At 55.1% G+C, this 15,921-nt stretch overlaps 17 non-coding genes across 17 annotated transcripts; all 17 read left to right on the forward strand.

Moving 5' to 3' along the window:
- Nucleotides 1-281: 281 nt before the first annotated feature.
- On the forward strand, nucleotides 282-400 carry LOC126178266 (5S ribosomal RNA). Its single transcript, XR_007536175.1, has one exon. It is a non-coding gene; the product is annotated as a 5S ribosomal RNA (ribosomal RNA).
- An 854-nt stretch (nucleotides 401-1,254) lies between these two features.
- Nucleotides 1,255-1,373, forward strand: LOC126178318 (5S ribosomal RNA). Its single transcript, XR_007536225.1, has one exon. It is a non-coding gene; the product is annotated as a 5S ribosomal RNA (ribosomal RNA).
- An 833-nt stretch (nucleotides 1,374-2,206) lies between these two features.
- Nucleotides 2,207-2,325, forward strand: LOC126178071 (5S ribosomal RNA). The gene has a single exon (XR_007535987.1). It is a non-coding gene; the product is annotated as a 5S ribosomal RNA (ribosomal RNA).
- Nucleotides 2,326-3,194: 869 nt separating this feature from the next.
- Nucleotides 3,195-3,313, forward strand: LOC126178073 (5S ribosomal RNA). Its single transcript, XR_007535989.1, has one exon. It is a non-coding gene; the product is annotated as a 5S ribosomal RNA (ribosomal RNA).
- Nucleotides 3,314-4,147: 834 nt separating this feature from the next.
- On the forward strand, nucleotides 4,148-4,266 carry LOC126178267 (5S ribosomal RNA). Its single transcript, XR_007536176.1, has one exon. It is a non-coding gene; the product is annotated as a 5S ribosomal RNA (ribosomal RNA).
- Nucleotides 4,267-5,120: 854 nt separating this feature from the next.
- On the forward strand, nucleotides 5,121-5,239 carry LOC126178249 (5S ribosomal RNA). Its single transcript, XR_007536159.1, has one exon. It is a non-coding gene; the product is annotated as a 5S ribosomal RNA (ribosomal RNA).
- An 824-nt stretch (nucleotides 5,240-6,063) lies between these two features.
- LOC126178269 (5S ribosomal RNA) lies at nucleotides 6,064-6,182 on the forward strand. Its single transcript, XR_007536177.1, has one exon. It is a non-coding gene; the product is annotated as a 5S ribosomal RNA (ribosomal RNA).
- Nucleotides 6,183-7,036: 854 nt separating this feature from the next.
- Nucleotides 7,037-7,155, forward strand: LOC126178074 (5S ribosomal RNA). The gene has a single exon (XR_007535990.1). It is a non-coding gene; the product is annotated as a 5S ribosomal RNA (ribosomal RNA).
- An 834-nt stretch (nucleotides 7,156-7,989) lies between these two features.
- On the forward strand, nucleotides 7,990-8,108 carry LOC126178328 (5S ribosomal RNA). Its single transcript, XR_007536235.1, has one exon. It is a non-coding gene; the product is annotated as a 5S ribosomal RNA (ribosomal RNA).
- Nucleotides 8,109-8,931: 823 nt separating this feature from the next.
- LOC126178075 (5S ribosomal RNA) lies at nucleotides 8,932-9,050 on the forward strand. The gene has a single exon (XR_007535991.1). It is a non-coding gene; the product is annotated as a 5S ribosomal RNA (ribosomal RNA).
- Nucleotides 9,051-9,919: 869 nt separating this feature from the next.
- LOC126178319 (5S ribosomal RNA) lies at nucleotides 9,920-10,038 on the forward strand. The gene has a single exon (XR_007536226.1). It is a non-coding gene; the product is annotated as a 5S ribosomal RNA (ribosomal RNA).
- Nucleotides 10,039-10,862: 824 nt separating this feature from the next.
- Nucleotides 10,863-10,981, forward strand: LOC126178076 (5S ribosomal RNA). Its single transcript, XR_007535992.1, has one exon. It is a non-coding gene; the product is annotated as a 5S ribosomal RNA (ribosomal RNA).
- Nucleotides 10,982-11,835: 854 nt separating this feature from the next.
- LOC126178320 (5S ribosomal RNA) lies at nucleotides 11,836-11,954 on the forward strand. Its single transcript, XR_007536227.1, has one exon. It is a non-coding gene; the product is annotated as a 5S ribosomal RNA (ribosomal RNA).
- An 824-nt stretch (nucleotides 11,955-12,778) lies between these two features.
- On the forward strand, nucleotides 12,779-12,897 carry LOC126178077 (5S ribosomal RNA). The gene has a single exon (XR_007535993.1). It is a non-coding gene; the product is annotated as a 5S ribosomal RNA (ribosomal RNA).
- An 854-nt stretch (nucleotides 12,898-13,751) lies between these two features.
- LOC126178078 (5S ribosomal RNA) lies at nucleotides 13,752-13,870 on the forward strand. Its single transcript, XR_007535994.1, has one exon. It is a non-coding gene; the product is annotated as a 5S ribosomal RNA (ribosomal RNA).
- An 834-nt stretch (nucleotides 13,871-14,704) lies between these two features.
- Nucleotides 14,705-14,823, forward strand: LOC126178271 (5S ribosomal RNA). The gene has a single exon (XR_007536179.1). It is a non-coding gene; the product is annotated as a 5S ribosomal RNA (ribosomal RNA).
- An 854-nt stretch (nucleotides 14,824-15,677) lies between these two features.
- Nucleotides 15,678-15,796, forward strand: LOC126178230 (5S ribosomal RNA). Its single transcript, XR_007536141.1, has one exon. It is a non-coding gene; the product is annotated as a 5S ribosomal RNA (ribosomal RNA).
- Nucleotides 15,797-15,921: the final 125 nt, after the last annotated feature.

The raw sequence follows: 15,921 nt of genomic DNA on the forward strand, positions 1-15,921 counted from the left end.
ACCAGGGACAAGATGCGTCCTCCGCTAGTGTCGAAGGCTGAACGCGCCCTGCGAATGACAGGAGGTGCAACGAGCAGCAGTGCGTCTCACACACGCGGCGGTGCGCCCGCCAATTCGGCCGTCACTCTGCTGGGACGCCGGGCGCGCCTCCCCGCGCCGTCCTCGAGGAACTGGCGGTTGCGGAAGGAAGCGCTTTCGTCAAATGCGGCCGAAAACTAACATTTTGTGTGTTGGGAGAAAAGCCGAACGCGAATTCAGCCGTGCTCCTACATTAGATGGGCGCCAACGGCCATACCATGATGAATACACCGGTTCTCGTCCGATCACCAAAGTTAAGCATCATCGGGCCCGGCTAGTACTTGGATGGGTGACCGCCTGGGAAACCCGGGTGCTGCTGGCTCCCTTCCTGTTTTTTTTTTTATGTCGCCAGCCCAATTTTCAAACTACCTCTCTGTTGTGACAAAGATGCTTCTTTAAGCCTTTTAAACTACTGTAATGGTACGAAAATGCAGTAATTAACTCAGTTTGAGGGAGAATGTGCTAACCAAGTTTGCCAAGAAGACTTTGAAAACGACAAAACAGTTCGAATCGGCAGGTGATTTCTGAAATACGTCACCGCCTATTGTTGTGTAGGAGTGTAGAGTTCCAAATTTGATTTGTAACCCCGAATTTATTCCTTAGTCGTCTCGTCTCGTCTCGTCCCGCAGACGTTTGTCGTGCTTGCGCTGTCATATGGACCACGACCCGAGCGGCAGCGAGCGGCAGTCGAGCAAAGTCGGGACAAGTCGGGACGGGGACAGGGACAGGGATAGGAATGGTGCGAATGCACTGCAAACTACGCAGACACCTGGTGTGAGGCGAGGCGAGCCGAGGCGAGGCGAGGCGAGGCGAGGCGAGGCGAGGAAGCCCACATCGCTACCAGTGGGCCCTCCAGCACGACACTGCCACACCCCGCACAGGGCCTCCGCTGAACACCAGGGACAAGATGCGTCCTCCGCTAGTGTCGAAGGCTGAACGCGCCCTGCGAATGACAGGAGGTGCAACGAGCAGCAGTGCGTCGCACACACGCGGCGGTGCGCCCGCCAATTCGGCCGTCACTCTGCTGGGACGCCGGGCGCGCCTCCCCGCGCCGTCCTCGAGGAACTGGCGGTTGCGGAAGGAAGCGTTTACGTCAAATGCGGCCGAAAACTAACATTTTGTGTGTTGGGAGAAAAGCCGAACGCGAATTCTGCCGTGCTCTTACATTAGATGAGCGCCAACGGCCATACCATGATGAATACACCGGTTCTCGTCCGATCACCGAAGTTAAGCATCATCGGGCCCGGCTAGTACTTGGATGGGTGACCGCCTGAGAAACACGCGTGCTGTTGGCTCCCTTCCTGTTTTTTTTTTTTTGTTATGTCGCCAGCCCCATTTTCAAACTACCTTTCTGTTGTGACAAAGATGCTTCCTTAAGCCTTTTAAACTACTGTAATGGTACGAAAATGCAGTAATTAACTCAGTTTGAGGGAGAATGTGCTAACCAAGTTTGCCAAGAAGACTTTGAAAACGACAAAACAGTACGAATCGGCAGGTGATTTCTGAAATACGTCACCGCCTATTGTTGTGTAGGAGTGTAGAGTTCCAAATTTGATTTGTAACGACGAATTTATTCCTTAGTCGTCTCGTCTCGTCTCGTCTCGTCCCGCAGACGTTTGTCGTGCTTGCGCTGTCATATGGACCACGACCCGAGCGGCAGCGAGCGGCAGTCGAGCAAAGACGGGGACAGGGACAGGGATAGGAATGGTGCGAATGCACTGCAAACTACGCAGACACCTGGTGTGAGGCGAGGCGAGGCGATTCGAGGCGAGGCGAGGAAGCCCACATCGCTACCAGTGGGCCCTCCAGCACGACACTGCCACACCCCGCACAGGCCTCCGCTGAACACCAGGGACAAGATGCGTCCTCCTCGAGTGTCGAAGGCTGCACGCGCCCAGCGAATGACAGGGGGTGCAACAAGCAGCAGTGCGTCTCACACACGCGGCGGTGCGCCCGCCAATTCGGCCGTCACTCTGCTGGGACGCCGGGCGCGCCTCCCCGCGCCGTCCTCGAGGAACTGGCGGTTGCGGAAGGAAGCGCTTACGTCAAATGCGGCCGAAAACTAACATTTTGTGTGTTGGGAGAAAAGCCGAACGCGAATTCTGCCGTGCTCTTACATTAGATGAGCGCCAACGGCCATACCATGATGAATACACCGGTTCTCGTCCGATCACCGAAGTTAAGCATCATCGGGCCCGGCTAGTACTTGGATGGGTGACCGCCTGAGAAACCCGGGTGCTGTTGGCTCCCTTCCTGTTTTTTTTTTTTTGTTATGTCGCCAGCCCCATTTTCAAACTACCTTTCTGTTGTGACAAAGATGCTTCCTTAAGCCTTTTAAACTACTGTAATGGTACGAAAATGCAGTAATTAACTCAGTTTGAGGGAGAATGTGCTAACCAAGTTTGCTAAGAAGACTTTGAAAACGACAAAACAGTACTAATCGGCAGGTGATTTCTGAAATACGTCACCGCCTATTGTTGTGTAGGAGTGTAGAGTTCCAAATTTGATTTGTAACCACGAATTTATTCCTTAGTCGTCTCGTCTCGTCTCGTCTCGTCTCGTCCCGCAGACGTTTGTCGTGCTTGCGCTGTCATATGGACCACGACCCGAGCGGCAGCGAGCGGCAGTCGAGCAAAGTCGGGACAAGTCGGGACGGGGACAGGGACAGGGATAGGAATGGTGCGAATGCACTGCAAACTACGCAGACACCTGGTGTGAGGCGAGGCGAGCCGAGGCGAGGCGAGGCGAGGCGAGGCGAGGCGAGGAAGCCCACATCGCTACCAGTGGGCCCTCCAGCACGACACTGCCACACCCCGCACAGGCCCTCCGCTGAACACCAGGGACAAGATGCGTCCTCCGCTAGTGTCGAAGGCTGAACGCGCCCTGCGAATGACAGGAGGTGCAACGAGCAGCAGTGCGTCTCACACACGCGGCGGTGCGCCCGCCAATTCGGCCGTCACTCTGCTGGGACGCCGGGCGCGCCTCCCCGCGCCGTCCTCGAGGAACTGGCGGTTGCGGAAGGAAGCGCTTTCGTCAAATGCGGCCGGAAACTAACATTTTGTGTGTTGGGAGAAAAGCCGAACGCGAATTCTGCCGTGCTCTTACATTAGATGAGCGCCAACGGCCATACCATGATGAATACACCGGTTCTCGTCCGATCACCGAAGTTAAGCATCATCGGGCCCGGCTAGTACTTGGATGGGTGACCGCCTGAGAAACCCGGGTGCTGTTGGCTCCCTTCCTGTTTTTTTTTTTTGTTATGTCGCCAGCCCCATTTTCAAACTACCTTTCTGTTGTGACAAAGATGCTTCCTTAAGCCTTTTAAACTACTGTAATGGTACGAAAATGCAGTAATTAACTCAGTTTGAGGGAGAATGTGCTAACCAAGTTTGCCAAGAAGACTTTGAAAACGACAAAACAGTACTAATCGGCAGGTGATTTCTGAAATACGTCACCGCCTATTGCTGTGTAGGAGTGTAGAGTTCCAAATTTGATTTGTAACCACGAATTTATTCCTTAGTCGTCTCGTCTCGTCTCGTCTCGTCTCGTCCCGCAGACGTTTGTCGTGCTTGCGCTGTCATATGGACCACGACCCGAGCGGCAGCGAGCGGCAGTCGAGCAAAGTCGGGACAAGTCGGGACGGGGACACTGCAAACTATGCAGACACCTGGTGTGAGGCGAGGCGAGGCGAGGCGAGGCGAGGCGAGGCGAGGCGAGGAAGCCCACATCGCTACCAGTGGGCCCTCCAGCACGACACTGCCACACCCCGCACAGGCCCTCCGCTGAACACCAGGGACAAGATGCGTCCTCCGCTAGTGTCGAAGGCTGAACGCGCCCTGCGAATGACAGGAGGTGCAACGAGCAGCAGTGCGTCTCACACACGCGGCGGTGCGCCCGCCAATTCGGCCGTCACTCTGCTGGGACGCCGGGCGCGCCTCCCCGCGCCGTCCTCGAGGAACTGGCGGTTGCGGAAGGAAGCGCTTTCGTCAAATGCGGCCGAAAACTAACATTTTGTGTGTTGGGAGAAAAGCCGAACGCGAATTCAGCCGTGCTGCTACATTAGATGGGCGCCAACGGCCATACCATGATGAATACACCGGTTCTCGTCCGATCACCAAAGTTAAGCATCATCGGGCCCGGCTAGTACTTGGATGGGTGACCGCCTGGGAAACCCGGGTGCTGCTGGCTCCCTTCCTGTTTTTTTTTTTATGTCGCCAGCCCAATTTTCAAACTACCTCTCTGTTGTGACAAAGATGCTTCTTTAAGCCTTTTAAACTACTGTAATGGTACGAAAATGCAGTAATTAACTCAGTTTGAGGGAGAATGTGCTAACCAAGTTTGCCAAGAAGACTTTGAAAACGACAAAACAGTTCGAATCGGCAGGTGATTTCTGAAATACGTCACCGCCTATTGTTGTGTAGGAGTGTAGAGTTCAAAATTTGATTTGTAACCACGAATTTATTCCTTAGTCGTCTCGTCTCGTCTCGTCCCGCAGACGTTTGTCGTGCTTGCGCTGTCATATGGACCACGACCCGAGCGGCAGCGAGCGGCAGTCGAGCAAAGTCGGGACAAGTCGGGACGGGGACAGGGACAGGGATAGGAATGGTGCGAATGCACTGCAAACTACGCAGACACCTGGTGTGAGGCGAGGCGAGCCGAGGCGAGGCGAGGCGAGGCGAGGCGAGGCGAGGAAGCCCACATCGCTACCAGTGGGCCCTCCAGCACGACACTGCCACACCCCGCACAGGCCCTCCGCTGAACACCAGGGACAAGATGCGTCCTCCGCTAGTGTCGATGGCTGAACGCGCCCTGCGAATGACAGGAGGTGCAACGAGCAGCAGTGCGTCTCACACACGCGGCGGTGCGCCCGCCAATTCGGCCGTCACTCTGCTGGGACGCCGGGCGCGCCTCCCCGCGCCGTCCTCGAGGAACTGGCGGTTGCGGAAGGAAGCGCTTTCGTCAAATGCGGCCGAAAACTAACATTTTGTGTGTTGGGAGAAAAGCCGAACGCGAATTCTGCCGTGCTCTTACATTAGATGAGCGCCAACCGCCATACCATGATGAATACACCGGTTCTCGTCCGATCACCGAAGTTAAGCATCATCGGGCCCGGCTAGTACTTGGATGGGTGACCGCCTGAGAAACCCGGGTGCTGTTGGCTCCCTTCCTGTTTTTTTTTTTTGTTATGTCGCCAGCCCCATTTTCAAACTACCTTTCTGTTGTGACAAAGATGCTTCCTTAAGCCTTTTAAACTACTGTAATGGTACGAAAATGCAGTAATTAACTCAGTTTGAGGGAGAATGTGCTAACCAAGTTTGCCAAGAAGACTTTGAAAACGACAAAACAGTACTAATCGGCAGGTGATTTCTGAAATACGTCACCGCCTATTGCTGTGTAGGAGTGTAGAGTTCCAAATTTGATTTGTAACCACGAATTTATTCCTTAGTCGTCTCGTCTCGTCTCGTCTCGTCTCGTCCCGCAGACGTTTGTCGTGCTTGCGCTGTCATATGGACCACGACCCGAGCGGCAGCGAGCGGCAGTCGAGCAAAGTCGGGACAAGTCGGGACGGGGACACTGCAAACTATGCAGACACCTGGTGTGAGGCGAGGCGAGGCGAGGCGAGGCGAGGCGAGGAAGCCCACATCGCTACCAGTGGGCCCTCCAGCACGACACTGCCACACCCCGCACAGGCCCTCCGCTGAACACCAGGGACAAGATGCGTCCTCCGCTAGTGTCGAAGGCTGAACGCGCCCTGCGAATGACAGGAGGTGCAACGAGCAGCAGTGCGTCTCACACACGCGGCGGTGCGCCCGCCAATTCGGCCGTCACTCTGCTGGGACGCCGGGCGCGCCTCCCCGCGCCGTCCTCGAGGAACTGGCGGTTGCGGAAGGAAGCGCTTTCGTCAAATGCGGCCGAAAACTAACATTTTGTGTGTTGGGAGAAAAGCCGAACGCGAATTCAGCCGTGCTGCTACATTAGATGGGCGCCAACGGCCATACCATGATGAATACACCGGTTCTCGTCCGATCACCAAAGTTAAGCATCATCGGGCCCGGCTAGTACTTGGATGGGTGACCGCCTGGGAAACCCGGGTGCTGCTGGCTCCCTTCCTGTTTTTTTTTTTATGTCGCCAGCCCAATTTTCAAACTACCTCTCTGTTGTGACAAAGATGCTTCTTTAAGCCTTTTAAACTACTGTAATGGTACGAAAATGCAGTAATTAACTCAGTTTGAGGGAGAATGTGCTAACCAAGTTTGCCAAGAAGACTTTGAAAACGACAAAACAGTTCGAATCGGCAGGTGATTTCTGAAATACGTCACCGCCTATTGTTGTGTAGGAGTGTAGAGTTCAAAATTTGATTTGTAACCACGAATTTATTCCTTAGTCGTCTCGTCTCGTCTCGTCCCGCAGACGTTTGTCGTGCTTGCGCTGTCATATGGACCACGACCCGAGCGGCAGCGAGCGGCAGTCGAGCAAAGTCGGGACAAGTCGGGACGGGGACAGGGACAGGGATAGGAATGGTGCGAATGCACTGCAAACTACGCAGACACCTGGTGTGAGGCGAGGCGAGCCGAGGCGAGGCGAGGCGAGGCGAGGCGAGGCGAGGAAGCCCACATAGCTACCAGTGGGCCCTCCAGCACGACACTGCCACACCCCGCACAGGCCCTCCGCTGAACACCAGGGACAAGATACGTCCTCCGCTAGTGTCGAAGGCTGAACGCGCCCTGCGAATGACAGGAGGTGCAACGAGCAGCAGTGCGTCTCACACACGCGGCGGTGCGCCCGCCAATTCGGCCGTCACTCTGCTGGGACGCCGGGCGCGCCTCCCCGCGCCGTCCTCGAGGAACTGGCGTTTGCGGAAGGAAGCGCTTTCGTCAAATGCGGCCGAAAACTAACATTTTGTGTGTTGGGAGAAAAGCCGAACGCGAATTCTGCCGTGCTCTTACATTAGATGAGCGCCAACGGCCATACCATGATGAATACACCGGTTCTCGTCCGATCACCGAAGTTAAGCATCATCGGGCCCGGCTAGTACTTGGATGGGTGACCGCCTGAGAAACCCGGGTGCTGTTGGCTCCCTTCCTGTTTTTTTTTTTTGTTATGTCGCCAGCCCCATTTTCAAACTACCTTTCTGTTGTGACAAAGATGCTTCCTTAAGCCTTTTAAACTACTGTAATGGTACGAAAATGCAGTAATTAACTCAGTTTGAGGGAGAATGTGCTAACCAAGTTTGCCAAGAAGACTTTGAAAACGACAAAACAGTACTAATCGGCAGGTGATTTCTGAAATACGTCACCGCCTATTGCTGTGTAGGAGTGTAGAGTTCCAAATTTGATTTGTAACCACGAATTTATTCCTTAGTCGTCTCGTCTCGTCTCGTCTCGTCTCGTCCCGCAGACGTTTGTCGTGCTTGCGCTGTCATATGGACCACGACCCGAGCGGCAGCGAGCGGCAGTCGAGCAAAGTCGGGACAAGTCGGGACGGGGACACTGCAAACTATGCAGACACCTGGTGTGAGGCGAGGCGAGGCGAGGCGAGGCGAGGCGAGGCGAGGCGAGGAAGCCCACATCGCTACCAGTGGGCCCTCCAGCACGACACTGCCACACCCCGCACAGGCCCTCCGCTGAACACCAGGGACAAGATGCGTCCTCCGCTAGTGTCGAAGGCTGAACGCGCCCTGCGAATGACAGGAGGTGCAACGAGCAGCAGTGCGTCTCACACACGCGGCGGTGCGCCCGCCAATTCGGCCGTCACTCTGCTGGGACGCCGGGCGCGCCTCCCCATGCCGTCCTCGAGGAACTGGCGGTTGCGGAAGGAAGCGCTTTCGTCAAATGCGGCCGAAAACTAACATTTTGTGTGTTGGGAGAAAAGCCGAACGCGAATTCAGCCGTGCTGCTACATTAGATGGGCGCCAACGGCCATACCATGATGAATACACCGGTTCTCGTCCGATCACCAAAGTTAAGCATCATCGGGTCCGGCTAGTACTTGGATGGGTGACCGCCTGGGAAACCCGGGTGCTGCTGGCTCCCTTCCTGTTTTTTTTTTTATGTCGCCAGCCCAATTTTCAAACTACCTCTCTGTTGTGACAAAGATGCTTCTTTAAGCCTTTTAAACTACTGTAATGGTACGAAAATGCAGTAATTAACTCAGTTTGAGGGAGAATGTGCTAACCAAGTTTGCCAAGAAGACTTTGAAAACGACAAAACAGTTCGAATCGGCAGGTGATTTCTGAAATACGTCACCGCCTATTGTTGTGTAGGAGTGTAGAGTTCCAAATTTGATTTGTAACCACGAATTTATTCCTTAGTCGTCTCGTCTCGTCTCGTCCCGCAGACGTTTGTCGTGCTTGCGCTGTCATATGGACCACGACCCGAGCGGCAGCGAGCGGCAGTCGAGCAAAGACGGGGACAGGGACAGGGATAGGAATGGTGCGAATGCACTGCAAACTACGCAGACACCTGGTGTGAGGCGAGGCGAGGCGATTCGAGGCGAGGCGAGGAAGCCCACATCGCTACCAGTGGGCCCTCCAGCACGACACTGCCACACCCCGCACAGGCCTCCGCTGAACACCAGGGACAAGATGCGTCCTCCTCGAGTGTCGAAGGCTGCACGCGCCCAGCGAATGACAGGGGGTGCAACAAGCAGCAGTGCGTCTCACACACGCGGCGGTGCGCCCGCCAATTCGGCCGTCACTCTGCTGGGACGCCGGGCGCGCCTCCCCGCGCCGTCCTCGAGGAACTGGCGGTTGCGGAAGGAAGCGCTTACGTCAAATGCGGCCGAAAACTAACATTTTGTGTGTTGGGAGAAAAGCCGAACGCGAATTCTGCCGTGCTCTTACATTAGATGAGCGCCAACGGCCATACCATGATGAATACACCGGTTCTCGTCCGATCACCGAAGTTAAGCATCATCGGGCCCGGCTAGTACTTGGATGGGTGACCGCCTGAGAAACCCGGGTGCTGTTGGCTCCCTTCCTGTTTTTTTTTTTTTGTTATGTCGCCAGCCCCATTTTCAAACTACCTTTCTGTTGTGACAAAGATGCTTCCTTAAGCCTTTTAAACTACTGTAATGGTACGAAAATGCAGTAATTAACTCAGTTTGAGGGAGAATGTGCTAACCAAGTTTGCTAAGAAGACTTTGAAAACGACAAAACAGTACTAATCGGCAGGTGATTTCTGAAATACGTCACCGCCTATTGTTGTGTAGGAGTGTAGAGTTCCAAATTTGATTTGTAACCACGAATTTATTCCTTAGTCGTCTCGTCTCGTCTCGTCTCGTCTCGTCCCGCAGACGTTTGTCGTGCTTGCGCTGTCATATGGACCACGACCCGAGCGGCAGCGAGCGGCAGTCGAGCAAAGTCGGGACAAGTCGGGACGGGGACAGGGACAGGGATAGGAATGGTGCGAATGCACTGCAAACTACGCAGACACCTGGTGTGAGGCGAGGCGAGCCGAGGCGAGGCGAGGCGAGGCGAGGCGAGGCGAGGAAGCCCACATCGCTACCAGTGGGCCCTCCAGCACGACACTGCCACACCCCGCACAGGGCCTCCGCTGAACACCAGGGACAAGATGCGTCCTCCGCTAGTGTCGAAGGCTGAACGCGCCCTGCGAATGACAGGAGGTGCAACGAGCAGCAGTGCGTCTCACACACGCGGCGGTGCGCCCGCCAATTCGGCCGTCACTCTGCTGGGACGCCGGGCGCGCCTCCCCGCGCCGTCCTCGAGGAACTGGCGGTTGCGGAAGGAAGCGTTTACGTCAAATGCGGCCGAAAACTAACATTTTGTGTGTTGGGAGAAAAGCCGAACGCGAATTCTGCCGTGCTCTTACATTAGATGAGCGCCAACGGCCATACCATGATGAATACACCGGTTCTCGTCCGATCACCGAAGTTAAGCATCATCGGGCCCGGCTAGTACTTGGATGGGTGACCGCCTGAGAAACACGCGTGCTGTTGGCTCCCTTCCTGTTTTTTTTTTTTGTTATGTCGCCAGCCCCATTTTCAAACTACCTTTCTGTTGTGACAAAGATGCTTCCTTAAGCCTTTTAAACTACTGTAATGGTACGAAAATGCAGTAATTAACTCAGTTTGAGGGAGAATGTGCTAACCAAGTTTGCCAAGAAGACTTTGAAAACGACAAAACAGTACTAATCGGCAGGTGATTTCTGAAATACGTCACCGCCTATTGCTGTGTAGGAGTGTAGAGTTCCAAATTTGATTTGTAACCACGAATTTATTCCTTAGTCGTCTCGTCTCGTCTCGTCCCGCAGACGTTTGTCGTGCTTGCGCTGTCATATGGACCACGACCCGAGCGGCAGCGAGCGGCAGTCGAGCAAAGTCGGGACAAGTCGGGACGGGGACACTGCAAACTATGCAGACACCTGGTGTGAGGCGAGGCGAGGCGTGGCGAGGCGAGGCGAGGCGAGGCGAGGAAGCCCACATCGCTACCAGTGGGCCCTCCAGCACGACACTGCCACACCCCGCACAGGCCCTCCGCTGAACACCAGGGACAAGATGCGTCCTCCGCTAGTGTCGAAGGCTGAACGCGCCCTGCGAATGACAGGAGGTGCAACGAGCAGCAGTGCGTCTCACACACGCGGCGGTGCGCCCGCCAATTCGGCCGTCACTCTGCTGGGACGCCGGGCGCGCCTCCCCGCGCCGTCCTCGAGGAACTGGCGGTTGCGGAAGGAAGCGCTTTCGTCAAATGCGGCCGAAAACTATCATTTTGTGTGTTGGGAGAAAAGCCGAACGCGAATTCTGCCGTGCTCTTACATTAGATGAGCGCCAACGGCCATACCATGATGAATACACCGGTTCTCGTCCGATCACCGAAGTTAAGCATCATCGGGCCCGGCTAGTACTTGGATGGGTGACCGCCTGAGAAACCCGGGTGCTGTTGGCTCCCTTCCTGTTTTTTTTTTTATGTCGCCAGCCCAATTTTCAAACTACCTCTCTGTTGTGACAAAGATGCTTCTTTAAGCCTTTTAAACTACTGTAATGGTACGAAAATGCAGTAATTAACTCAGTTTGAGGGAGAATGTGCTAACCAAGTTTGCCAAGAAGACTTTGAAAACGACAAAACAGTTCGAATCGGCAGGTGATTTCTGAAATACGTCACCGCCTATTGTTGTGTAGGAGTGTAGAGTTCCAAATTTGATTTGTAACCACGAATTTATTCCTTAGTCGTCTCGTCTCGTCTCGTCCCGCAGACGTTTGTCGTGCTTGCGCTGTCATATGGACCACGACCCGAGCGGCAGCGAGCGGCAGTCGAGCAAAGTCGGGACAAGTCGGGACGGGGACAGGGACAGGGATAGGAATGGTGCGAATGCACTGCAAACTACGCAGACACCTGGTGTGAGGCGAGGCGAGCCGAGGCGAGGCGAGGCGAGGCGAGGCGAGGCGAGGAAGCCCACATCGCTACCAGTGGGCCCTCCAGCACGACACTGCCACACCCCGCACAGGGCCTCCGCTGAACACCAGGGACAAGATGCGTCCTCCGCTAGTGTCGAAGGCTGAACGCGCCCTGCGAATGACAGGAGGTGCAACGAGCAGCAGTGCGTCTCACACACGCGGCGGTGCGCCCGCCAATTCGGCCGTCACTCTGCTGGGACGCCGGGCGCGCCTCCCCGCGCCGTCCTCGAGGAACTGGCGGTTGCGGAAGGAAGCGTTTACGTCAAATGCGGCCGAAAACTAACATTTTGTGTGTTGGGAGAAAAGCCGAACGCGAATTCTGCCGTGCTCTTACATTAGATGAGCGCCAACGGCCATACCATGATGAATACACCGGTTCTCGTCCGATCACCGAAGTTAAGCATCATCGGGCCCGGCTAGTACTTGGATGGGTGACCGCCTGAGAAACACGCGTGCTGTTGGCTCCCTTCCTGTTTTTTTTTTTTGTTATGTCGCCAGCCCCATTTTCAAACTACCTTTCTGTTGTGACAAAGATGCTTCCTTAAGCCTTTTAAACTACTGTAATGGTACGAAAATGCAGTAATTAACTCAGTTTGAGGGAGAATGTGCTAACCAAGTTTGCCAAGAAGACTTTGAAAACGACAAAACAGTACTAATCGGCAGGTGATTTCTGAAATACGTCACCGCCTATTGCTGTGTAGGAGTGTAGAGTTCCAAATTTGATTTGTAACCACGAATTTATTCCTTAGTCGTCTCGTCTCGTCTCGTCCCGCAGACGTTTGTCGTGCTTGCGCTGTCATATGGACCACGACCCGAGCGGCAGCGAGCGGCAGTCGAGCAAAGTCGGGACAAGTCGGGACGGGGACACTGCAAACTATGCAGACACCTGGTGTGAGGCGAGGCGAGGCGTGGCGAGGCGAGGCGAGGCGAGGCGAGGAAGCCCACATCGCTACCAGTGGGCCCTCCAGCACGACACTGCCACACCCCGCACAGGCCCTCCGCTGAACACCAGGGACAAGATGCGTCCTCCGCTAGTGTCGAAGGCTGAACGCGCCCTGCGAATGACAGGAGGTGCAACGAGCAGCAGTGCGTCTCACACACGCGGCGGTGCGCCCGCCAATTCGGCCGTCACTCTGCTGGGACGCCGGGCGCGCCTCCCCGCGCCGTCCTCGAGGAACTGGCGGTTGCGGAAGGAAGCGCTTTCGTCAAATGCGGCCGAAAACTATCATTTTGTGTGTTGGGAGAAAAGCCGAACGCGAATTCTGCCGTGCTCTTACATTAGATGAGCGCCAACGGCCATACCATGATGAATACACCGGTTCTCGTCCGATCACCGAAGTTAAGCATCATCGGGCCCGGCTAGTACTTGGATGGGTGACCGCCTGAGAAACCCGGGTGCTGTTGGCTCCCTTCCTGTTTTTTTTTTTATGTCGCCAGCCCAATTTTCAAACTACCTCTCTGTTGTGACAAAGATGCTTCTTTAAGCCTTTTAAACTACTGTAATGGTACGAAAATGCAGTAATTAACTCAGTTTGAGGGAGAATGTGCTAACCAAGTTTGCCAAGAAGACTTTGAAAACGACAAAACAGTTCGAATCGGCAGGTGATTTCTGAAATACGTCACCGCCTATTGTTGTGTAGGAGTGTAGAGTTCCAAATTTGATTTGTAACCACGAATTTATTCCTTAGTCGTCTCGTCTCGTCTCGTCCCGCAGACGTTTGTCGTGCTTGCGCTGTCATATGGACCACGACCCGAGCGGCAGCGAGCGGCAGTCGAGCAAAGTCGGGACAAGTCGGGACGGGGACAGGGACAGGGATAGGAATGGTGCGAATGCACTGCAAACTACGCAGACACCTGGTGTGAGGCGAGGCGAGCCGAGGCGAGGCGAGGCGAGGCGAGGCGAGGCGAGGAAGCCCACATCGCTACCAGTGGGCCCTCCAGCACGACACTGCCACACCCCGCACAGGCCCTCCGCTGAACACCAGGGACAAGATGCGTCCTCCGCTAGTGTCGAAGGCTGAACGCGCCCTGCGAATGACAGGAGGTGCAACGAGCAGCAGTGCGTCTCACACACGCGGCGGTGCGCCCGCCAATTCGGCCGTCACTCTGCTGGGACGCCGGGCGCGCCTCCCCGCGCCGTCCTCGAGGAACTGGCGGTTGCGGAAGGAAGCGCTTTCGTCAAATGCGGCCGAAAACTAACATTTTGTGTGTTGGGAGAAAAGCCGAACGCGAATTCTGCCGTGCTCTTACATTAGATGAGCGCCAACGGCCATACCATGATGAATACACCGGTTCTCGTCCGATCACCGAAGTTAAGCATCATCGGGCCCGGCTAGTACTTGGATGGGTGACCGCCTGAGAAACCCGGGTGCTGTTGGCTCCCTTCCTGTTTTTTTTTTTTGTTATGTCGCCAGCCCCATTTTCAAACTACCTTTCTGTTGTGACAAAGATGCTTCCTTAAGCCTTTTAAACTACTGTAATGGTACGAAAATGCAGTAATTAACTCAGTTTGAGGGAGAATGTGCTAACCAAGTTTGCCAAGAAGACTTTGAAAACGACAAAACAGTACTAATCGGCAGGTGATTTCTGAAATACGTCACCGCCTATTGCTGTGTAGGAGTGTAGAGTTCCAAATTTGATTTGTAACCACGAATTTATTCCTTAGTCGTCTCGTCTCGTCTCGTCTCGTCTCGTCCCGCAGACGTTTGTCGTGCTTGCGCTGTCATATGGACCACGACCCGAGCGGCAGCGAGCGGCAGTCGAGCAAAGTCGGGACAAGTCGGGACGGGGACACTGCAAACTATGCAGACACCTGGTGTGAGGCGAGGCGAGGCGAGGCGAGGCGAGGCGAGGCGAGGCGAGGAAGCCCACATCGCTACCAGTGGGCCCTCCAGCACGACACTGCCACACCCCGCACAGGCCCTCCGCTGAACACCAGGGACAAGATGCGTCCTCCGCTAGTGTCGAAGGCTGAACGCGCCCTGCGAATGACAGGAGGTGCAACGAGCAGCAGTGCGTCTCACACACGCGGCGGTGCGCCCGCCAATTCGGCCGTCACTCTGCTGGGACGCCGGGCGCGCCTCCCCGCGCCGTCCTCGAGGAACTGGCGGTTGCGGAAGGAAGCGCTTTCGTCAAATGCGGCCGAAAACTAACATTTTGTGTGTTGGGAGAAAAGCCGAACGCGAATTCAGCCGTGCTGCTACATTAGATGGGCGCCAACGGCCATACCATGATGAATACACCGGTTCTCGTCCGATCACCAAAGTTAAGCATCATCGGGCCCGGCTAGTACTTGGATGGGTGACCGCCTGGGAAACCCGGGTGCTGCTGGCTCCCTTCCTGTTTTTTTTTTTATGTCGCCAGCCCAATTTTCAAACTACCTCTCTGTTGTGACAAAGATGCTTCTTTAAGCCTTTTAAACTACTGTAATGGTACGAAAATGCAGTAATTAACTCAGTTTGAGGGAGAATGTGCTAACCAAGTTTGCCAAGAAGACTTTGAAAACGACAAAACAGTTCGAATCGGCAGGTGATTTCTGAAATACGTCACCGCCTATTGTTGTGTAGGAGTGTAGAGTTCAAAATTTGATTTGTAACCACGAATTTATTCCTTAGTCGTCTCGTCTCGTCTCGTCCCGCAGACGTTTGTCGTGCTTGCGCTGTCATATGGACCACGACCCGAGCGGCAGCGAGCGGCAGTCGAGCAAAGTCGGGACAAGTCGGGACGGGGACAGGGACAGGGATAGGAATGGTGCGAATGCACTGCAAACTACGCAGACACCTGGTGTGAGGCGAGGCGAGCCGAGGCGAGGCGAGGCGAGGCGAGGCGAGGCGAGGAAGCCCACATCGCTACCAGTGGGCCCTCCAGCACGACACTGCCACACCCCGCACAGGCCCTCCGCTGAACACCAGGGACAAGATGCGTCCTCCGCTAGTGTCGAAGGCTGAACGCGCCCTGCGAATGACAGGAGGTGCAACGAGCAGCAGTGCGTCTCACACACGCGGCGGTGCGCCCGCCAATTCGGCCGTCACTCTGCTGGGACGCCGGGCGCGCCTCCCCGCGCCGTCCTCGAGGAACTGGCGGTTGCGGAAGGAAGCGCTTTCGTCAAATGCGGCCGAAAACTAACATTTTGTGTGTTGGGAGAAAAGCCGAACGCGAATTCTGCCGTGCTCTTACATTAGATGAGCGCCAACGGCCATACCATGATGAATACACCGGTTCTCGTCCGATCACCGAAGTTAAGCAACATCGGGCCCGGCTAGTACTTGGATGGGTGACCGCCTGAGAAACCCGGGTGCTGTTGGCTCCCTTCCTGTTTTTTTTTTTTTGTTATGTCGCCAGCCCCATTTTCAAACTACCTTTCTGTTGTGACAAAGATGCTTCCTTAAGCCTTTTAAACTACTGTAATGGTACGAAAATGCAGTAATTAAC

The sequence above is a fragment of the Schistocerca cancellata genome, chromosome 3, assembly GCF_023864275.1.
Source record: "Schistocerca cancellata isolate TAMUIC-IGC-003103 chromosome 3, iqSchCanc2.1, whole genome shotgun sequence".
Classification (NCBI taxonomy): domain Eukaryota; kingdom Metazoa; phylum Arthropoda; class Insecta; order Orthoptera; family Acrididae; genus Schistocerca; species Schistocerca cancellata.